Source organism: Equus przewalskii, chromosome 16 (assembly GCF_037783145.1).
Source record: "Equus przewalskii isolate Varuska chromosome 16, EquPr2, whole genome shotgun sequence".
NCBI classification, from domain to species: Eukaryota; Metazoa; Chordata; class Mammalia; order Perissodactyla; family Equidae; genus Equus; species Equus przewalskii.
In genome coordinates this window covers 29,354,391-29,378,615 of record NC_091846.1, presented here as the reverse complement: position 1 = coordinate 29,378,615, position 24,225 = coordinate 29,354,391, and the positions used below count along the sequence as shown (strand labels likewise).

The window sequence follows — 24,225 nt, the reverse complement described above, 5'->3', positions numbered from 1 at the left end:
TTTACAAAGTACTGTAGTTTATAGGAATGTTGAATTTTTCAGCAGCTGGGGAAAACTGGCACTAGTGGGAAGGGAGGAATGGGAAATGTCTCCAGGCTATTTAAGCCTCCAAGGGGAAAAATGAACTCGGCTTCGACTTTAATTATGTCCACCGCCCTCTGAGGCACAGAAGGAAGACAATAGGCTGATACCATTAATAACGATTTTCCTGCCCTCGTCCACGATACATAACTTTAAGGTCTTCAGAATATCATTTAGGTTCTTCCTCCTCCCTCCTCAAGCGCAGACTTCCTTTTTCCTTGGCAGATGGTTTGAAATCTCAGGACTCCCAGTGCCTTGACCTCCCGCAGATGTTGGGCTGGGGATGAAGTGTGACCAGGGACTGCGGAGGAAAGCAAAGAAAGAGCCTTAATGTGCCATATCAGGGCAAGCCACGGGGTGGTCCACTAACTGCTTTTCTATGATTGTCACTTACCGACTCTGATTTCCCCGCACTTGAAGAGTTGTGTCAGCAATTGTAGAGGGCCTCAAAGGGAGACTGATGCAAGGGAGGGCAAATATTATTGGGAACCAGGTCAAACGGACGATGAATGGACGATCACGGGTAGGGGCAAACTGCCATCATTAGGGATGCCGTCACAAACTAGACGTTGATATATTGTCCTCTCTGAGATCCTCCAACAGGCCATTATGGCTCCCCTAATGGGATTGTCATGCATTTCTCTTTATGTCGCTATTAAAGTCTTGTCTACATCTGCTGAGGTTTTCTTGAGGAGGGGTGTGAGAGGGGACAAAGGGGAAGACACTCAATAGTTTTCTCTCTTCTGCAGTCCTCCACAATATACCAGAAAAGGCTCAGGCTCGGCCCGACAGCAGCAGTCAAACCTTCCAAAGGAAGCAAAGGGTGGGAAGTGGCCTTGGTTGGGAGGGACGTGGGAGAGGAGGGGTCAGCAGAAGCCTTCACAAAGGCCACTCCTGATCAAAGGGCCTGCTTGGAATGGCCAACAAAGTGCCACTTGTTCCATCACTTCTTTTTCACCCCAGATGGCGAAATAACATGCTCTGTGATTCTCGTTCACTCAGAATCCCTGGACATCAATGTGTGGGGTGGGACCCAGCCAATTTCGTTTAATGCTGCTCAACTCAGGCACAAATACTTCACTTTTTTTCTGTAAGACCAGAGGAGAAAAGATTGGAAAGAAAAGGCCCTAAGATCTCTATGATTTACTACCACGTAGGCTATGGTTTGGGGGCGATTCAAGGACCCATGAATGTGTCAAGCAGAGAGTGACACATAGCATTGCACGTAGATCTTGACCCTGCTGCCACGCAAGGACCTTAAGGAAAACCCTGCCCCCTAACCCAGCATAAACTCGCCTCATGAGAAGACATGGCCAAAGGCCCTGCTGAGCCTCTCCGCCATGACTAAGCCATTTGGTGCTCCCTGGGTCAGCTCTGCGATGCGGGACATTTGCTGTTGACTTCTCAGGAACAGATCTCAAGGCGTACAACTGGCTTGGTTTGACATAAAAAGCACTTGTTTTTGTGATTTTTCCCAGAACAACAACCACCAAAAAACACATTTAAATGTAAGCAGAATGACTCAGAATTGGTACTAAAATGTCTCCGAAGGAGTGTTTGCAATGAATATATCAGATGTCTGGAAATAGCTCCACAAAAGGTATGCAAAGAAAGCCCCCTCTGCTCGAATGAGACAAGCCGCAAGGGCTGAATACATTTTGATACACAATGCTTCAGTGTCTGGTTTGTTTTAGAAAAACAGGAGCCCCTTTCCCCTTTTTCAGGCCAAATGCAGCACAATAGAGCAAAGCCACATGAATCTATTATGTCTTATAGGGCTTTTAGCAGGAGTATGACTGTTTAACCAGGCAGTGACACGAGAAGAATTACTATTAGACACTCCAGCTGAAAGTAGAGATTTTATTGATTCCCCACACTGGCCTGCCTTTTTATCTTTGATTGAGTGGCTTTCATGAATCCAAAAAGGTAACACTCTTGCATTGAAAGCAGCAGCAGGCAGTCCAACCCGGACTGAAACCATCTGTCAGTCTAAAAGAAAGATGAAGGTACTTCCCAAAGCACCGTCTATCTGGGCCCCTCTCCCCACAGGCCATCCATCGCCTACTCCGAGAGCAGGACCAGGCCCTCTGTTGTACGGCTCCTCAAGACAGCTACATCTTGACAGAAGGTTTACTAAAGAGATAAGCAAAATACACCTTCGTATAATTAGGACACTAATTGCACCCTGTGACAGAGTAATTATGTCCCCCTTTTTAGGAAAGCAGTTAGTTCTGCACATTCCTGCTCTCCAGCTTTTTGTGATCATTATTTTTTTTATTGTTTCTGAGGTCTCATTTGGAAAACGATTGGATTTGTCTCTCTGTTTACTAAATATCAGACATGATGTACAAACATCTTTCAATTAGGTGTTCTGCAAGGAGCCCGCTCTCCCCATCTCTATTTTAAACAGGACTCATTTGCATTCATGGGCAAATTAGAATGCAGAAAAGCATATAAGCAATGTGCAGGTTTACACTTCAGTGAATATTCATAAAGTACCGATTCTCCTTGCAACCATTTCCCCGCAAATGGCCCTCCCACTATGTGCGCTGCGTTTGTCATTCAGGGGCCTTTTCGTTTGTCTTAAAGTGTCAGGTTTGGAGGCAACACAAATGTATTCGGGCAGGCCCTGTGAACGCCAGAGCTGAGAGGAAATGGTATTTGTGTTTCATGCCACAACAGAGCATCCTTGGAATCCTTGCAGTTGAAGACGCTGCCGCCCTGTGCAGGTATAGGGGAAATAATCAAAAGTGACAAAGCGATCAGGTCGAGGCTGGAGGACAGACAAGCTCTTGTTCTGCAATACATGCTCCATTTCCCAAGCTTTTGCCGGGGCAGGGTCCTCCATGCACAGTGCTCTAGGACCGGGGGTCTCCTTGCGTGCCTCCCTGGGCCCTGTCTTCTCCAAGGTTAGGTGCACATGGATGGCATCATCTGGTTAATTCAGACTTTATAAATAAAACTCACTTTCGCCTGTATTGTGTTGCTCAGATAAAATGTAAGGTAATTGCATAATCCACTTCCAAATCAAATGAGCCCTTCAGTGAAATGTAAGGAATCAATAAGGAGAGAATAGACGAAATTAAAGATAAAGGCTTTATCTGAATCATCTGTACTCTGGCAATGAAGCACATTTTTAAACTGGAGCTGTGTTTCCAATTCCCCAAGCACCTGCAGTCCAGGTGAGGAATCAGTCACGTGGACAGCAGCATTGGGGCAGGACCAGCCTGTAGAGAGGAGAAAGGAAGGCCCATATAGATGGTAGGGCCCTGAGTCCTGGGAACCAAGACTGTCAGCCGCCGAGCAGACTCTCCTCATCCCACATCCTCCCAGAAGGGGATTACTAAGCCAATCTCCCACAAATATGACCCTGGCTTTGGTGCTTATAGCTTAGGCCCTGCCCAGAAGGAATTAAAACGCATGAGAGGAAAAAATATAAAAACAAAAACCAGAGCGGGAAGGAGGTACAGGCCCCAAGAGCACTGGTGTGGTGAGATGCCATGGAGCTGCTGCCCGACTGCCTCTTGGCACTCAGGGGCATTTGCAATTCTGGATGATATAACCATGCACAGCTTTCATGACCTGAAGTCAATGACCCAGCATCCTCCATGGGGGAAATGTAAATTTTTAGGTTTTGTTGACTATACTGGTCAGTCAGCCAACTAGATTTGCATCTTGGGGGCAGACATTTGTAGGCTGCTCATAGCCCCCAAGTGCCCCATTATCACATCCCCAAAGAGGAAACAACTTCCCCCAGTGGCTGTTAGCAATAGACAAAGGCCATCTTCTTTCAGACCATGGTCCCAAACTGGCAACCCCAGGTATGCGGGGCAGCTCCCTGAGTTCCCCAGTACCTTGCTTAGAGTTGGCAAATGGTAGGGGAGAGAAAAGGAGAAGAGAGGAACCACAGACACTGAAGCATAAGCCACAGAGAGAAACCCTTATACTCAGAATCCTCCACACTCAAACGTCGTTGAGGACACACAGATGAAGATGGCTTGGTATCAGCGTTTAGAGATCTCAGATGCCATCAGGGAACAGGGCTTGTGAGGCTCTTTTGGAAAAAAGGGGCCCATAGACATTTTCTGTTTTTCCTTCCAAACCAATCAGGAGGAGAGAGATGGCAGTGGTGTTGCTGGAGGTGGCTCTGTCAAACTGGAGGGGGTGTGCAGAAAAGGAGATTTGCTCAAAGTCGCTGAGATCTGCTCTGACCTCTCATGAATAGCAGTCATCAATCCACTCTGGTTTTTCCGTCTCTCTTCCTCATTCTGACCTCAGCAGAGCCCAGAATCCACACTCCTCCATTTTTACACTGTGTTCGCTTCCTGCCCCGCACACCTCCCCCTGTCTTGTCCTTCTGTGTCCTTTCTCTGCTGCTGAACGTGACTAGAAAAGCAAGTTCTTACTAGAGCCCATCAAAAGTCAAGCGGGGGGGCCTGTATTTGTTATTCCTTCTCAAATCCCTGAAGTGACTGATCCAAATGTCTTGCCTCTTTGTTGCCCCCAAACCCACTCTCAACACCCCGTCTCCCTGAACATGGTCTTGCTTCCTACTTTATCAAATGTCCATTTGATCCCTTTCTGCAGAAAAATCCCTCTTTTCCTTCCTTCTCTTTCTCCACACCTCTCCCAGTGAGGAAATGCCCTTTCTTCCAAATGTTATCCCCTTCCCCCATCACTCACCCTCTACCAGCTCCTCCACTCAGCCTACAATCAGCCTAGGTCACCCTGCTTCTCTCAGGTCCTACTATATTCCTTCTTTTCCATCACTTCCAAGCATATTGGAAGAGGCGCCGACATTTCCTCTTCTTCACCACTCAGTCCTCTTTCATCCCTTATTGCCTGGCCACCTTCCTCATCTCACAAGCTCCAGAATGTTCTTCCAGACACCACAGGAAAGACCTCTCCTTGCCCCTCATGCCCCTGACCTCCATGCAGCATTTGACCCTATTGACCACCCTAGTCTTCTTCAAACTCTCTTGGTTTTCCCTCTGTTTCACCAGCCCTCTGACTACTCCTTCTTGGTTACTGTTCGCTGGTTTATCTCCCTTACTCCCTACATCTGAGAGCTCGCCAAGGTCCCACCCTCTGTCCTCTTCTCTAGCCAGGCTCATTGCTTCACCTCTTTGCAGAAGACTCACAATCTGTCTCTGCACGTCTGACCTCTGACCAGAGGCCCAGATCCATATTTCTAGCTGCCTTGTGGGTCTTTCCACCTAGATGTTCTAGCCAAGCATATTCAGAATGGTATCCATGCTTTCCTTCAACACAAATTTATGTGGACCAGATGCCAGACAATGCCCTAATCACTAAAAATACAAAGATGAATAAGATCCAGTCCTTTCCCTCAAGGCCTTCATATTCTAGTGGAAGAGACAGACATATAATCAGGTAATTGTAAAACAATGTGGAAATGCAGAGAGATAGACACAAAAGATTAGGCATTAAAGAGAAGCACTTAGGAGAGAAATCCAACACAGACGGGGAAGAAGGGAGTCTAGAAGCCTTTGAAAGATAGGATGCCTAAACTGAGTCCTAAGGAATAAGTACAAAGGGATGACTATGAGAAATTCTGAAGATATAAGTTAGCAGAACTTATTGACAGTATAGTATTGATTGATTGTATATTGGCAGTGACAGAAAGGAGAAGTCAAACATGACACCCGAGATTCTAACAACACCATTCTCCCAGATACCCAGTGCTCAAAGCCATGTTGACTTCTTCTTTCCTCATCCCTTCCCACCAATAGTCTAGTTCAGGAAATGATACTCTGATGTTTGTCTCTAAGGCCGTCCTTACTCTCCTTTCCCACTGCCATCCTCTTAGCTCAAGCTGCCATTGTGTTTCTGCCTATCTTTCACTCCACATCTTAACCTTGTTCTGCTCCCCCAGTAGCCTCCCTGAGGAGCAGTTCTCATTCCTTCTTACTCTTTAACCCTTGGTCAGAAGTCTTTAGTGCATCCTTTCCAATCCTTGTCAATCAAGGCCCTTTACAATCTGGCCCTAACCAATTATTCCAGTTTCTCTCTCTGTCTCTCTGCCTCATCCAACTGTTTGTTCTGTTTACTCTCTCCTGAACACTCTCCACACTTTCCCATCAGGGTGCCTCTGCTTATACATAACCCTACCTAAAATAATCCTGTTCACATTGCACAATAATATTATATCATATCATCTTAGTAAAACCAAGTCCCTCTATACTGTTTGTATAAATAGATTCAAATGTGTTCATATAGAATAGACCAAGATGTAAAAAGGTAATCAAAGCTTATGTGCCATGAGTGCCTACTCTTCTAGGCACTAATGAATTGACAATCCTTTGAAGTGAGTAACATTTCCTCCATTTTAAAGATGAGCGAACCAAGGCAAAGAAAGGTCAATAATTTGCCCAACATCGTGCAGGAAGCAAGTGACAGAGTCAGCATGTGAACCCAGGCAGTTCATTCTGAACCACCGTGCCTCTCACCAAGATGGGAGGCTGGATCATGGGGAGATCTTTCCTTCTATATTGTTTGAAGTTCAAAAAATGAGTATGTGTTTCTTTTGTAATTGGAGGAAGAAAGAAAGGAAAGGAGAGGAGAGGAGAAGAAGGGAGAGGAGATAAGAAGAGGAAATTACAGGAAAGAGGGAGGAGGAAGAGAATGAGAAAATGAAGGAGATGGAGATGGAGACGGAGATGGAGGGAGGGAGCATCTCTTTCCCGTTGCTGCTGTAGCAAATTACCACACACTAGTGGCTTAAACAATAGGGATTTATTACCCTACAGTTCTGGAGATCAGAAGTCCAAGATGGGTCAGCACAATTGCCTTCCTTCTGGAAGCTCTAAGGGGAAGAATCCATTTCCCTGTCTTTTCCAGCTTCTAGAGACTGCCTCTATTTCTTGGCTTATGGCCTCATCCTCCACCTTCAAAGCCAGCACGTAGTATCTTCAAAGGACCCTCATGATTACATTCAGGGCTCACCTGGATAATGTGGGATAATCTGCCCATCTCGTGATCTGTAACTTAACCACATCTGCAAAGTTTCTTTTGCCATATAAGGTAATATATTCACAGATTCTAGGGACTAAGACATGGACATTTGGGGGGGTGGGGGCGTGTAATTATTATTCTATCTACCACAGGGAAAGAAGGAGGAAAGGGAAGAGAGAGGCAAGGAAGAAGAAATGTTTTCCAGACTTCAGGACACTTCCATGGCATTTGTCCTGATTTTTCAACTGGATATTTTCTCTTCCAACTCTGAACTCCAGCTGTCCTTTGCTTCCACTCCCTTGTGACTCTTAGAGAAGCTGGAATGTAAGCTCCCTGAGGCAGGAACTGTCCCTTTCTCATCTTTGCTTCCTCTGTAGCCACCCACAGTGCCTCGTGCATAGCACGGGCTCAGTAATATTTGTGGGACTGGATTGAATTGTTGAAAGTGCAGCTTTCCTGCCTGGGCCTGCCCTTGTGGCCTCAGCTGACAGCCTTGAGATTAACTGCCTAATGAGTAAAGTTGCTGAACCTGGCCCAGCTGTGCCTTTCAGAGTGTGTTTGGGTTTGCTTTGCCAAGTGCAGATTATTGCCCCTGTCACTCGCTTTTCAAGAACCCAGGCTGCCAAGCCGAGGCGGGCAGGACCACCTGATCAGAGTTGCAGCTGCAGAGGCAGCCAGCGAGACGTGGCTTCGGCTCACCTGCCTTTGAGTGACGTGAAACATAATACTGGCCCCCAAAGCTGCCAAGTGCAAGGCTGCAGAGGCCCCGAGGCAGGGCTGTCACCATTCACCTGGATGGTTCCAGATGGCCTCTCCTCACCCCCACTCCCACAACCCCTGTTTAGCTGGTGCTGGTGGTATTTTAACAAAGATGTGGCTATGCATGCTTGGAGGTTGTCTGTAGTCTTTTTTCCTACGGAGTCAAGAATGTACATAATTTCAGAAACACTAGATCGAATGTGATTGTGAACATTGATTGTGATTGATAAGGAGTCTCACTCCAGCACTGATGTCTGCTTTGAGGCACCCTGGAATGCAGCCCATAATGAGTCCCAGGGAGGAGTCCCAAGGCTGGCACCGAGGCAGCTGGCTAAGGGGGCTTCCATCTTTGGATGGGGCTATAAGGAAAGCCCCACAAAGTCTAGGACAACCTGACAAGGAAGCCCAGCACAGCCCCTGTGATGGAGGACACAGTTCCCAAAACATCACAGTCCACGAATGAGGGTGTCCAGCCCGCAGACCTGCAGCAGTTCTTGTCCACACCTCCCTCTGGCAGCCTCTCTCTTTGTCCCCCACAGAGATGCCGGGGCTCTGTCCCTCACCCTCTCTCTCTCTATCCCTGAATTGTTCTCCTCCTCCAACAACACATGCTCCCGGACATCAGCTGGAAACCCAAAGTGAAAAGAAGAAAGAGTGAAAAGAGAAGCCCAGTGAGGGAGGAACGGGTGTGGTGAAGCTCTTCCAAAAGCAAACTACCTCGTGTGTTTGCGAATTGTCCACTCGTTCCTTCAGCAAAGAGGTGCTGAGTGCCTACAACGAGCCAGGAGCTGCTCTGGGTGCCGGAAAACAGCAGGATATAAAACAGACACAAATGCCTGCCCCCGTGGAGAGGGAGACAGAAATAAACAGGATAAATAAGTGAAATAAAGAGCATTCAGGACAGCAATGAATGCTAAAGAAAAATATGAAGCAGAGAAGGTGGGTAGGAAGTGGGAGGAGCTGCAATCTTAGCTGCATGCGTGTGCTGCCTAACCCAAGCGAATACTTTTAGAATCACTGTGAATCCATTTCACTTCCTAAATCCCTCAGTCCCACCGGTCCCAAGATTTTGCCTCCCAGCTTTTGCCCTTCCTCCCAGTTTCGTGCTTGCTCCACTGTATTCCTGCTGCCTGGGAGTTCACGCATCTACATTTCAGTAACTGGAACTACAAACAACCCGTACTATTTGCAGAAAAGCCCTCCCACCTGGTGCAATGATGATTCCCGAAGCCAGAGAAGCCAGGTGGTGGCTGGCAACCCGCCTTCGAATAACCCACTGCAAGCCCAAAGCAAGGCAAAGCTCAATGCAGGAAGATGCTTCCCACAACGCTGGAAAACTGGCAGACAACCAATGTTCAGTAAAGGGAGCAGGGGATGCTTAAGTAAACTAGGCATCAGCTCAAAGAACTCTGAAGTCACCACTGTACATAGTAATGGGGTTTCTCAACCTCAGCACTGTTGGCAATTTGTGCCAGGTAATTCTTTGCGGTGTGGGCTGTCCTGTGCACTGTAGGATGTTTAGCAGCATCCCTGATCTCTATCCACTAGATGCCAGGAGCTCCATTTTGGGTTGTGACAACCGAAAACGTCTCCAGACATGGCCAAATGTCCCCTGTGAGGCAAAATCACTCCCAGTTGAGAATCACTGCATTATAAATATGGAGCCTATGTAAAAATACAGAAAAATAATAAAATTTAGAACAGTGTGACAAAGAATTTCTTCCTAACGTATGAATTTATTCCTACCATCTTACAAAGGTATACAATAAAATCTCATTTGGCTATACATTTAATGATTTGTCCTTTAAAAAAAAAAAATCCGAATGGCCAGGCCCGGTGGCCTAGTGGCTAAGTTCAGCACGCTCTGCTTCAGCAGCCTGGGTTCAGTTCCCAGGCGTGGACCTACACCACCTGTCTGTCAACAGCCATGCTGTGGTGGCTGCTCACATACAAAAAGAGAAAGATCAACAGCAGATGTTAGCTCAGGACAGATCTTCCTCACCAAAAAAAAAAAAAAAAAATCAGAAATAAATGAAAGCAAGGTCATTCCAGAAAATCTAGATCATATTGCCCCCATAGAAGAGAAAACAAAAACCAAAAAAAACAACGTGCACACACACAGACATGAAAAAAGACCTCTAAACTGTCCTTCCTTGTGATTATTTTAACATGAAAATAATTCGATTTGCTGGGGTAGCAAGATTATGGGTAAATTTTTTTCTACTTCAATGTTTTAGTGTTGTTATGAAATTACATGGGAAAGTAATTGCATTTTTAAAATCTCTCTGTGCAGTAAGTCTCTCTGGTGGCAACAGTGATGGAAAGCTGTGTGTTCGGTGAGCATCTATGGGATTCTGTTAATGACGGTAGAATTCAGAGCAGGAAAGTCTGCCCTTGCAGCTCCAGGGCAGCTAGCTCGCTTCTCCCAAAGAACAACCTGCCAGCAGCAAGAGGAGCAGGATTTAGCCTAGAGAATGAAGGAATTGACACCACCATCAGAAAGATAAAACTCCAAACCACCAGGTGTGACTCCAAAGGTGACCCTTCTGAACTGAGAGCTTGTTGGGACATGGGGACTCTATTTAGGAAATCCCACCTCCCCCCTGGACTTTCTGGCCAAATTTCATGCTTGTTTCAAGAGGCACTACAGCTCCTACTTTATAACTAACCCAAGTTTTCACAAGTTACCACTTTTCTTTATACACAGCAGCACATTTGGCTCCAGGCTGGATCAATCAAAAGTCTTTATTAATGACTAGGGGTAACAAAATGGAAAAACACCAAGCATACTGAAAATCTAGGTCATCTCTCTTGCAGAATACTACTTACTCCTTTGCCGTTAGCAGAGCACCATAACACTCGCCTCCTTCCTGTCTCTCCCTCATCTTAGCATGAGAGTCACCGTCCTCAACATCCACCATGCAGACGATAATCCTGACATCGCCATTCTTCCGAGTCTAGGCAAAAAGAGAGGATTGAATTCCCTCATCCTCATGGTCTCGTTCCTGACTAAGAATCCATCTCTTTCCAGAATGAGAGACATCAGGAATACTTTCACCCTGAAGACAAGGCCATGCCTATGCAGAAGGAGGCCACCATAACCTCATGGGCCATGTCAGAACACCACATCACACAACTCGGCATTCACATAAGAGATGCTCACATGCAGTAACAGCATGTGGCTGCTCTGCAGCAACCCAGAAAGCAACTTCACATTCCTAAAGCATGGCCCATCAATTTCTATCACTTTCTCTGGTATCTTACAGATGCTCATCATCCAACATAGCACATGGCAGAAGTAACATCCTATGGATTGGCAGTGAATTAGTACAAGGAAGCAGGCCAAAGTAGGGAAGTGCAAGACAAGAGTTCAGTGTGCCTGTTAGGGAACCAGATGGATTGGGTTCAAATCTCACAATTTTCTAGTTATCTAACTCTGGAAAAAAATGATTTAACTTTTTTGGACATTGGTTTCTTGACCTATAATTTGTGAACTGAAATGGTGATTATGATGATGATGATGATGATGGTGATGTTGGTGAAAACTGTGGTGGTGATGGTGATGACGATGATGGGTGGTGATGATGATGGTGATGATGATGATGATGTGGTGGTGATGATGATGATGGCAGTGGTAATGGTGATGATGATGATAGTTGAAAGGAATAGTTAAAATAAACCATGCAAAGCCCCTGGCTTACAGTAAGCATTCAAATGCCATCATTATTAGACAACTACAACTTCAGAGCCAGTCCCTGACACTGACTCACTGTGCGATCTCACTTTAGTCACTGGCCTTCTCTGCACCTATCTCCCCAGCTGAAAAGTGAAGTTATAATCCCTATTGCTTTAAGTTGCCATGAAGAAAATTTTGTTACAATTGTGCTTAGACTCTCTACAATGAGCTCATAAATTACACTACCTAATTGTCACTCCAAGGAGCCCTATAGAAGGCCAGCAGTCTGGGTCAGCAACGGCGCTCTAGTTAGGCACACAAAGCTCATAGTAAGAGCCATCAGCGCTTACTTGGAGAAGAAATGCAGAAAGGAGCATAAACAATACACTGCTTTGTCCTTCCAAGTTAAAGGAACCTTCTGACACAACAGTGTAGAAACAACCTCTTTACTCAGTGGAGGACCAGTATGTTTTACTGCCATGGTTGGCAGTGTCCACATCCACCCATAGTGTCTCCATGACTTTACACAGCGTCTATCACCCTGTGACCCATGGGCTTTTGTACCCTTCTTCTTTCAGAGAGGGGCAAGCTCTGGGGCAGGCACCAAATCCACATAGTTGTAAAGATAGAAATCATAGCAGTTACTCCAGCTGTGGGTGAGCACCCAGCATTTCTGCCTCAGATCTCTCCCTCTCTTTGGCCTCGTAAACAAATGTGGAGTGGTTTTAATCTAAGCTCACCGGTGGATGCACACAGAATTGAAGATGTGCCACTTCTGCTCTCTGATTCAGTTCCCTTTTTTGCTTTGGACAAGCTGAGTCCTCCCTGTATCATGTCACATGACCCTATGAGTGACAGTCAGGTTAAGTGACACTTGTTGTGCTTTGCGATGTGGACAGAGGGGCCCTAGAGAAGGTGAAGGCCACACTTGAGCAGCACACTTCCTGTCCACTGAGAATGAAGGACAGAAGAATCTGCCTCAGTTTTCCCCAGGCAAACAGAAGCCCTGGATAACATGTAGTGCCAAGAGACACGACCTGCTCTGCTCTGTAATCACAATAATCCATTGAGAGCTCACAGAGAATTTCCCACTCCATCGTTTCATCTGCTCATCACAATTTTGGACTTCCCTTCTTCTCCATCAAAATATCTGTGTGGATCACCTGTCACAAATCCCTGTGGCCTCCTTTACTCACCTCTACCACCCACCTCCATGGTCACACATGGATTTTGTCATCAATGGAAACTGCTTCACTTTCAAAACCATTAATTCCAGCATCCTACTCCAAGGCGACAAACTCTTCTCCATCGAACTCCTATGTTCATTGACTCCCTCTAGGATCATTTTTCAACCTCATTGAGACCTCCAGTTCACTGGACGCTGGGAATGCTTTCCTTTCTTCACTTCCTTCATAATCTACCTAGGATTACAGCCCGTCATGTCAGCAACCCTCTGCCAAGGTCCTTAACTGCCTTACCACTCTCTCTTTTTATCATTCCCAATTTGCAAAAGCCCCAGTGTTTGCAAATGGAGTGTTATTGGCATTTTAGGGAAGACAGCTGTCTGTCGTGTAGGGCTGCTATTCATAACAAGGTGTTTAGAATCCTATCACCCTGGCACTACGTCTCAACAGAATGCCCAGTCGTTGTAACAGTGAAAATGCCCTACACCTCCCAAACACCCCCCTGCCTCCAGTCTAGGACCGTGGAAGACAGTAACCCACCTCACCCCAATTCCCTGGGCTACTGTGGTACGGGCAGAGATAGCTCTAAGGGTAGGGAGATGTAGCAGTCAGGATTCCGCTAGAGAAATAGAACCAGTGGGAGATATATATTAAGAGATTTAATACAAGAAATTGGCTTTTGTGATGTAGGTGCTGTCTATGCAAGTCTGAAATCCAGAAGGCAAGCCGTCAGGAAGGATAGGCTGGAACCTTCCAGCAGAAGCTGATGCTGCTGTCCACAGGCAGAATTTCTTCTTCAGAGAAACCCGAGTTCTGCTCTTAAGGTCTTTCAACTGATTGAATCTGGCCCACCCAGATTATCTAGGATAATCTTCTTTACTTTAAGAAGATTTACTGAGCATAGACTTTAGTCATCTCTACAAAATACCTGCACAATACCTAGATTAGTGTTTGACTGAATAACTAGGGACTCTAGCCTAGCCAAGTTGACACACAAAACTGACCATCACAGGAGACCGTATACTTTACCATCCAAACTGGTAAATTGAGAATGAAAGGAAGAGCAATTCATAATAATGCCAGGACAAGCATAAACTGAGATGGTCACAAGCAAGTTGGAACATATGGCCACCATATCTATGGGATGCCTAAATCTGCCTTACAAAGTTCCCCTGTGCCTTAATAAGGCTCAGGAAACAACCACATATTTTCCCACATGGTGGAAAATGTTGAAGCCATTCTAGATGAGCTCGCAGACCCAGAAGGGCCTCAAGCTGAAGACAAAGGAGACTGCAGCAGAAAGCAGATCGAAAGCCTAGGGGGATTATAGACACCTCAGACAGTAGCTGCTCCTGCTTAGCCTCTTCCCAGTTCATGTGACCTAAACGGCTCTCAACAAAGTTAATGATGGCCTCTGTATAACTAGGAAGGAGCAGCATTTGGTAGTGGTTGAGGATATGGGGCCTGGAGTCACATCCCCTCAGTTCAAATTACCTACTCTGTGACTTTGGGCAAGTTACATAAGCTCTCCGTGTCTCAGTTTCCTAATTTGGAAAGTGGAGATGGTGAGTTACCCATAAAGGTGTTTGTGGTTCCCACTAATGTTACCTTTCATCCCCATTACGGACACATTTAGTCTTCATCCTGCCTCACTTGCCAGCAGCATTTCACCCTGTTAACCATACTCTCCCCCTTAAAACTCTCTCATATCCCTGCTTTCATGAAATAATTCTGTCCTGACTTTCTTCCTAACTCTCTGGTCACTTCCTCTCAATCCACACTTTCTTCCCAAGCAATCTCATCCACACTCGTAAATTCGATAACCATCTTCTGACTCTCAAATTCCTATCTCCAAGTCAGACCTCACTGCCAAGCTTCAGACTCATTTCTACCTACTTATTCAACGCTGTCTCTTGGATGTCTCAAAAGTTCTTAAATTCAACATGCCTAAGACTGAATTATGATCTTCTCCGCTAAAAAACTAGGCTCTCCTCCATGATTCTCCATCTCAGAAAATGCCACCATCATCCCTGCCATCCCGCTAATCAGAAACCAAGGAAGCGGTCCTCTCCATCACCCCCTCCATCCGATCAACCTCCCAGTTCAGTCCATTTCAGCTCCTAAATACGTGAGAGATCTCAAATGCTTCCAGGCCTCACTGTCCCCTCTACCGCCAGCCTGGGCCAACATTCTATTGTGTTGTGTCTTGACTATTGCAATGCCTCTGACTGGTCTCTCCATATCCACCCCGGCTCCCCTCTAATTCATCCTCATTCGTGGGCCTGATATACACACACACACGTGCATACCTGCATACACACATGCATACCTGCATACACACATGCATGCAAAACATATACATATACACACACTCATGCACAGAGTTTTAAAATCTTTTGTCGCCTCCCATTGCTGTTAGGATAAACAGCAAAATCCTTCTATAGGCTGCAAATCCCTGCCTGGTCTGGCTCCAGCCTGATTTCCCAGTCTCCTGTCATATCACTCTTCCCGCATTCCCTCAGCTCCAGCTGTGTAGACAGTTTTTTCAGTCCCTTGACTGAAATGGACCCTGTGCCGTCCCACCCCAGGGTCTTTGCACATGCTGTTTCTTCTGTTGGGAACACACTAATCCCAGACTTAACTGTGGTATCTTTCTGATCCAGCATCAAATTTCTTTTCCTCAGGGAACCCTTCGCTAAACCGTTTTCCCAATGCATCCTCTCTCCACCCTTCATCTAGATCATTTCCCTTGTTACACTCTCTCACAGAACCACGCTCTTGGCCCTCAGGGAGTGCATCAGTTTGGAGTTACACGTTCGATAGTGTGATGACTTGACTGTCTCCCTCACTGAACTGTAAACTCCACAAGAGCAGGGTCCATGCCTCACTTTGCCTTCCACCCAATGCCTATCAGATAGCAGGTGAATAAACAAAGGAGTGAAAATGAATGGATGAATGAACAGCCCTGAGAAGTAGGTCCCAACCACTGCCATTTTAGACTTAGGAAACTGAGCTGGACATGAGGAGGTGAAGTGACTTGCCAGTGATCACACAGCTAAGAAGCAGCAAAGCCAAAACTTGAACCCTGTTCTTCTGATGCCAAATCAAATACAATATCTTTGTCACTGCACAGAGTATTACTTTTTCTGAGAGGCTGGTGGTGTATGACTAACAGTAGAGAAATAGAAACACCGAAAGAGGCTTTTTCTCTCTGAAAATAAAAGTTCTAGACTTGAACACTGAATTTGTATCAATCCACTCAATAAAAGAATATCCTTCTAAGAGGCAGTAATAAAGGCTCAAAAGGATTCTTTCACTAAACAGCAAATGCCTCCTTTCTTGACTTAAAAATAGCCCCTCTCCTTGGCAGGTCGGGATCCGTTTCTCTGTAGTCCCTTGCTTCAATTCCCTCAAAGCTTATCTGAGTGGAGCTCCTCCATTGACTTCAGAAAGAACTTTGAGCTTCCATTAGCCACAGGGGGCAGGAACAGAATGAGAAATGGGTGCTTGGTCCTGGGACAGGCACGGGCTGCCAGGAGAGCTGTGTGGGGAGGGCAGACGTTGAGCTTCCTTGAGCGGCTTGGTCAACTCTGCCTGGGCCTTTTCTGAGCGGAGAATGACATCAGAGTTACCATATGACCATCCAGAAGGTGATGGGGTGATTTCCCAGCCACTGTCTCCTAGAAATGGGAAGGGGTGGGACTTATTTGTGGAAAGAACAGATCATCTGATGGTTTACAAATGTAGCGTAGATAGAAAGAACAACGGCAAAGAAATCAGGAGACCATCAGTCCAGTCCTGGCTCTACCACTAACTCTTGGAGTGGCCTTGGACAAACCTGTTCTGCTCTTGGGATGTTAGTTTTCTCTTTGATAAAATGAAGGCATTGGGACAGGATGGCCTCCAAAACCCCTCTTCTGTTATACCTAATGTCTGCCCTCACGTAGAGGGTTAGAAATATCATTTCTTTAGGCTTCAGAAAAGGGCATTGATATCAAAATAAATTGTTGAATTATTAAGAATTGAAATATTTCTGTTGCTTCTGGGTGAGTTGGAAACTTTCTAAAACTATCACAGATCTTGATATTTTGCATTCATGGAAAATGGGGAAATATGAAATATAGACTTCAAACCCCATTTATATTTTTCTCCCAACTTTCTTCTCAGAGAAAGAACTTAAGAGAACAAAGATATGGAAAACATGAAGAGTCACCTTCAAGGTGGGCAGACAACAAGAGAACATGGATGCTGATACTGACCAGCCAGTCCTCGAAGAGGCGAGCCCTTCCAGGAACCCTGGGCCGGGAAACAATTTGCCTGTGGATAGTAAGCCTCCAGGCTTTGAGCCCCATTTGCCTACCTTTCTGTGAAATGCTCTGGTAGATTGCAAGCCACTTGACTCTAGGGCTGGCATCTTATTCCACTTTGCATCTCTGAAAGAGGACTGCCTTACAAACAAAGTTGGGGCTCAATATTGTTCATAATGTCACCAAAGTAATATTTCTGAGCACAAATCTCATCATGGCACTTCTTGACATAAAATCCTCTGGTGACCCCCCCACCTCTCTCCAGAGAGAGTACCTGGGCATATGTACTCCGTACCCATTTCACAACTTCCCTGATGAAAGGAATCACTTGGGGAACTTGTTACCAAAAGAATATTCCCCCCAAAATTGCCAGACCCTCTGAGTAAGAATCTCCAGAGAATAGGCCTGGAGATCTGTTTTTGCTCATGTTTCATTATTTGTTTTCTTAATAAATCCTCTACTCTCCAACACGGCTCTTTCACCATCAAGAAAAGCTGGATACTGCTTCCCTGAGAGATAAGGATAAGGAGCTAATTGCAATATCATTTTTCATAGCACAAAACTGGAAACAACCAATATCCCTACCAATAAGGGAACAGATAAATAAAATGTAGTATTTATAAAATGGGATTCTATGCAACAGTTACAATGAATGAACTTGATCTATCAACAGGGATAGAGCTCAAAAACAAAGTTGAGGGGAGAAAAAATCAAGATGTAGGATGATGTGTTATAGTATAATACTTATGTGTGTAAAATGTGCATTAAACGATCTGAAAGGGTAAATATCGAGTGAACAATCATTGTCTTGGGGAAAGGGTGTAGAGAAAGGAATTAGGTAGGAGGTGTTGGTTAAGGGGGCTTTAAATGTACCTGTAGTGTTTGAGTTCATTTTCAAAAGGCTAGAAGAAATATGGTTAAATGCTAACCTGATCTAACCCTGTTAGATCCTTTGGATGAATAAGAAATGAATTGGAACATTCAGCCAGGTTCCTATAAGCAAGACTTATCTGCATAGATACACATCAAGTGCCAATTAAAAGAAACAAAGCTATTTCAGGGATATGAACGCCACTTTTCCTTAGCTCTTTGTGCATCAGATAAGAAAAAGGTAAGAGAAGGATGATGCTGCCATCTTCAAACGTGGAAGGCTTTGAATGGAAAATTGAGAATAACTGCTCCATTTCCACCAAGCACTGAGATAATGAGCTTAAATTATAGCCGGAAAGATACTGATTAGATATTGAAAAAAATAAGAGTAATGTACTATAGTGGGAAAGAACAAGGTTTGGGAGTCAGACAGACCTAGCAACAAATTCTAACACTTCTCCTCGACGGCTGCTTAACTTTGACACATTATTTCATCCCTCAGAGCCTCAGGGTCCGCATTTCCAGAATGGACATAACAACACCTACCTTACATGTCACTGTGAGCATTCAAAGGCATAAGATGTAAAGCCCTTGGCACATAGTAGTTACTTCCCCTGGATTGTCATAGAACTTAAACAGGAAATTCCTCTCTCCCACATCTTCTGAGGTTAGATTGCACAATAGTTCTCTAGGAGAAATCTTAGCTTGGAGCAGGAGGAAGGATTCCAGAAACTTCAGAGAACTGTTTGATCCTTCACATCTATCACATCATAGAGCCCCAAGGGCTACTCAGGGAAAAGGATCTTAAACTCCCTCTGTAGGAGTTAGACCATCTAGAACAACGAGCTCACGATTTGAGGTATGTGATGTTTTTGTGGCCGAGTATTCTGCAGTGGTGTTTTTCTTTCACGTCTTTGAAAAAGAGATGTCACTTGTGGTCCTGATAACAGCCTAGGCTAAACTGTTTAGCATTTTCATTTTAAAAGGTGATGCTTAAATTGTCTTTTTAAACCTTCATTGTAAAAAGGTGATAGTTAAACTGTCTCTCTTCATCCCTAACATCAACACCTTCCAGCTCCCGCCTGGATAATAGGGTCGGGGATTGTGCTCCCATCGCATTTCTCCTTCACCTCTTCTCCCAAGCAAGAAATGAGGACTTACTCAAGACTCTGAGGTTCCTTTCTGTTCCAATCCATTCATGCTAAGCCCTAGAAGAGATCCTGACCTGATTCTAGCAGCTTCCATTTATAATGAGATCAGCCTTGACTTTGGCCTACTCTAAATGGAGAATATATTTCTTGGACGATAAGATTATAATTCACCCCTGATTTGAAAAACACATGATCCAGGATTAACAGTTCCAGTAGAGCTAGCCTAAAAGGTTCGATTCAAATCCCACAGTGCAGCACTCCCCCACCTCCACTCCCTCCTGCCCTCTGCTCCTCCCTTTCTCCTCTCCCAACTCCCCCACCTGTCCCTAGTGGAATGACAAAGTGTCTTTTCCAGAACTCCTGACAATGTGTTCCATAATTAACGCAGCCCTTCCCATGGACTCATGGCACTATTCACACTTGGCTTCTCAGGAGTGACAGAGAAGGCGGTTATTTCCTTCATAAGATGTGACAGGGTTCAATACATAATGAACAAAATGTCATAATAGCTCGATAAAGGCACTTTGTAAAATACATGGAACAAGTAATTTTAAAAAAAAAACTCTAAATGAAGATCCAATTCCAAAGGGAAGAATGCCTTTGGGTTTTTCGACAAAGCAAAATATTCCAAAATTCAATTGTTTAATAGGGCTTTCCCCACAGCACTAGCACATATTAATTCTCATTTCAAGGCAGCGTGTTTATTTTAGTTCCAGCCTACTTTCAATGGTAGGTAATTAGGAAAACTAAAAGTGCATATCTTATTGCTTAATTTAGAGTCTACCACTGTGTTTCTAGTCCTTTCCTGGGATGTGCTTTAATGATATAGAATGATGAAAGATTTTTATTCAACTTTAACTGCTTGAGAAAGGCAGTGAATAAAAGTCAGGTTATACATTCTGATTTTTAAAAGAAACCTCATCCTATTATTTTAAACTCCAGCTTTTATACATGCAAGCTAAGCTCTTGTGTAATATACTGCACCAGAAGTTCTCAGAGCGCCCCAAGTCATTGCTCCCGTTGTTTCTCTGAAGTCTGGACACTTGTCACATGATTCCCACCATCATCACCAATAACAATCGTCTTGGGTGGCCCTCGGGTAGCCACAGGTATTTACAGAGTATCTTTCTATCTAAAGAGGGGTAAGAATCCACATCAAGAACAAGAACAATTGTATAGAATCACAAACTCGCAATGTTGGCAGAGACTGGGGGCAGAACCATCCAATAGAAATACAGTGCAAGCCCCATATGTAATTTTACATTTTCTAGTAGCCACATTTTTTAAAAAACATGAAGTCAATTTTAACAATGTATTTTATTTAACCCAATATTTGCAAAATATTATTTCAATGTGTAATTAATATAAAAATTATTAATGAAATATTTCACACTCTTTTTTCATGCTAAGTCTTCAAAATCTGATGAGTATTTCACACTTACAGACCACCTCGATTCGGCTGCTAAATTTTTAGTGATTAAGGTGAAATATAGTCCTAACAAAACAATGAAATACGTTTAACAGAAAAGATATTTTATACTGCTTTGGTTTTTAAATTTAAATTTTCTCCCTCCAGCTTTATAGAGGTAAAATTGGCAAATAAAATTGTATATATTTAAAGTGTATGACATGATGATTTGATATACATATACATTGTGAAATTATTACCACAATCAAGTTAATTAGCACATTCATCACATCACATAGTTACCTTTTCTTTTTGGGTGAGAATCTTTAAGACCTACTCTCTTAGCAAATTCCAAATATACAATACAGTATAATTAACTATGTCATCATGCCATACATTAGGTCCCCAGAACTTATTCATCTTATAACTGAAAGTTTGTACCCTTTGACCATCATCTCTCGACTTGCCACACCTCCCAGCCCCTGGCAATCACCATCTACCCTATTTCTATAAGTTTAACCTTTTTTTGTTGATTCCACATGTAAGAGAGATCATACAGTATTTGTCTCACTCCATCTGGCTTATTTCACTTAGCATAATGCCCTCCAGGTTTGTTCAGTTGTCGCAAACGGCAACATTTTCTTCTTTTTTATGGCTGAATAATATTCCATTCTGTGTATGTATATATATATGTATTACATCTTCTTTATCCTTTCACCTGTCACAGACACTTAGGTTGTTTCCATATCTTGGCTATTGTGAATAATGCTGCAGTGAACATGGGAGTGCCAATATAGCTATTCAAGATACTGATTTTGTTTCCTTCAGATATGTACCCTTAATTAAAGTTAAAAATTCAGTTCCTCAGTTGCACTAGCCACATTTCTAGTACTCAGTGGCCACATGTGACTAGGCTATCATATTGGATAGTACAGCCTTAGAGAGCTTATAATCCAGGGCCACACAGTGTAGGAATCTTGACCAAGATGCCACCAGGCTCTGAACCCTGCCAGCAATGAGGCCCCCACTCCTCCCGCAAAGTGGTCCAGCCAGTTGTCAGCTCAGGTGGTTAGAAAATTCTCTCTTATGTTGCACTGAAAACTGCTGCCTTGTCATTTCCATCTTCAGATCCCAGCTCTGTTTTCCACCAAGTCTGTCCCCTCCCTGAGGGGTGATGGGAGAAGTCCACACTGCCTCCAGAGGCCAGACACTCCCAGAGTGGGTTCCTGAGGTCTCCTCCCTACAGACCACATCTGTCCACCCAAAGGGCATCACGTCCATTTAAGAGGAGTCAGGCTCTTCGAGAAAGCCATCTTTCCCACCTCTGTCCCCTTGATCAGGACAGAGGGGAGGGTGGACGAGAAGAGCAGTTAATAACGGCTTCTCCCTGAGGCAAAGTGGCTCTGCTCTTTCTCGGCTCACGCCATAAAATGCAGCTGCAGAGCAGTGACCCTAAACGCTGCAGCAAAAGAGCCTACATAAAACTGAGCACTTGGTAGCTGTCACTGGGAGATTTTTCAGAGGAAGTACTTTTGGAGGAAAGATGAGCAGAGTAGGCAAAACAGTTAAACTTTAATACATATATAAATATTAGTTTTTCATAAATGGGGCCAAATGATAAATGCTGTTATCATGGATGCCTTACCCCACCTCACAACAGCATCCTCACCCCCTTCTCAGCCCCACTCCTGTAAATCATTTAAAGAACTCAGCATGTGTCCTAGATTTTCCTCCGTACTTATGTAATCCAGCACAGCCCTTCCTGTACAGACGTGCAGAGTTTGGGCTGCTTGTCATGGTTTGTTTTACAAAATTGAGATCTTCTAACACACACTTTCCTGCACCTTGTTTTTCTCCCTTAACCCCCTCTCAGCCATGTGGAAAAGCCAAGCCTTCTCTGTACTCTACACTGAGCCCAGTTCTGCCCCCAGATCGGTGGGCTGGCAGGAGACAAAGAGCAAGATTACTGGCAGGTGTGCGCCTGTCAGCCAGATGCATGCACACACACACACACACATGCTCACACATGTGCATGAGCACACACGCACATATACTCATGCACACACAACCGCCAGCGCTCTGGTCAGTCCTAGCTGCCAGAGTAGGACTGGCTCACCCGGCAAGCAGAGTTGAGACCACAAGGACTCCCCAGGCCTCGACGCGGCTGGGAGTGATTCTGCAAGGGTCCGCCTGGTTGTCTTGGTGAATCGTGGGCAAGGAGAGTCCTCCCTCCCGCACCCTAGCTCACCACACCTTCCGCTTCAGTGCCCCTGACCTCCAGTGTTCTGTGTTACCAACAGGCACACACCTTCCCCCCGCCCCCAACAGTGGAGGAGCATCCAGGGAATCGAAACGCAAGCCAATAATTGTGAATGGAGTTCTTTACACCAGGTGTACCAAGTGGAAAGAAACAATTACGCAGCCGGAGCCAGGGAGGAGCGCTCATTTATCTCGGGAAGCGTTCACTAGCTACCCATTACTTTGCTCACTTCCCTTCTCCCATCCCTGTCCTCCACCCAGGACCCAGGCAGCAGTGACACCCACAAAGGACCCAGATCTGTCCTTTAGCACCGTTTGTCATCAGAGAGGAAGTGGGAACTATGTTCCCCAAAATGTTTCATGCTTCAGTGCCTGAAGTACCACCGGAAATCATGGGGAAATGTTTCCTTCATCCATTTTTAATTGCTGCAAATTGTAACGACATTCTTTGGAAAATAAATACTTAACCACCTTAGATTTTTCAGGCCTGAGGAGGATGGTGACGTAAAGCTTTCAGTTAATAGCTTAGTTTATTCTGGTGTCATTTCTTTTATTTCCTTTCAGCTTGTTATTTATGGTTTAAATTTTTTGCACCCTGTTGCTTGGCCTGCTTTCCTCGGGAGAATAATTAAGAAAAAGAATTTAGATGTTCTGGCATTTTTTACCATTGGGCTGGAGGCAGCAGAAGTGTTTAGGGGGAGAGAGGAGACTAGGAGAGAAAGGAGCAAACGCTACTCAGTCACCACCAAAACCCCAAAATAAAATCCATTATTTCCCTAAAGTACATTAAGGTGTTATTTTTGGCATTTGGGATGGCACAACTTATTATTCTAACACTCACTGGATTCCGTTAGGCAAATAGCTAAACGACAGGACTCTTGTGTGAGGATAAATTACCACAGAGCTCACCTGTGACCACACGGTCCTATAATTCAAATGGGATCAAGATTCTCCAAAGTGTGTGTGCCCTAAAGCTGACCCGATCTTGTTACACGTCTGCGGGCCTGTAAGACAAATAGGATCAGAACAGAAGCCGAAATAAAAATGAAAAGAGCACGGCTCCTGTTACATAAAGAAGTGAGTGTTTAATTAGAGAGGGGGCCGTGAATTGCAGCCTTCAAAATAAAACAGAGGGGAAAAAAATAATAAAACTTTCTCCATGAGTGACTCTTCCCACTCTTGAAGACAAAGATAATGAAACTGACAAATACACCTTGGAGGCCAGCTTCAAGAATCGAATCGATTTATTTAATAATTTAGGAATCACTGCCAGCCATCTCTCCCATTAAAACCTGAAGGGTCATTGTATTCTCTCTTTCCTCGGTTCCTTTCCCTTCTCTTAGTTATGCCTCACTGGCTTTAATAAATAAGTAATACAGAGGAAAAAAAAAAACACTTATCTGGAGCGCCTCGTCTTCGCCTTCACCCTGCAGGGCTCTCTGATTCTTTTCTACCTGGAAATAAATGGAGTCGGGAACAATCTTTTCTCCCATAAAGGCTGGGGCAGCAGGGTTAGACCCCTAAGTACGGTTGCAGCAGCCTGGGAGCCGAGAGCACT

The 24,225-nt window shown here is 44.7% G+C and overlaps 1 long non-coding RNA gene across 1 annotated transcript; it reads right to left on the bottom strand.

Annotated features, from left to right (window-relative positions):
- Positions 1 to 24,225, bottom strand: LOC139076354 (uncharacterized). The gene is made up of 3 exons (XR_011527893.1): positions 23,577 to 24,225; positions 10,642 to 10,769; positions 1 to 382 (listed from the first exon to the last, which is right to left on the bottom strand). It is a non-coding gene; the product is annotated as an uncharacterized lncRNA (long non-coding RNA).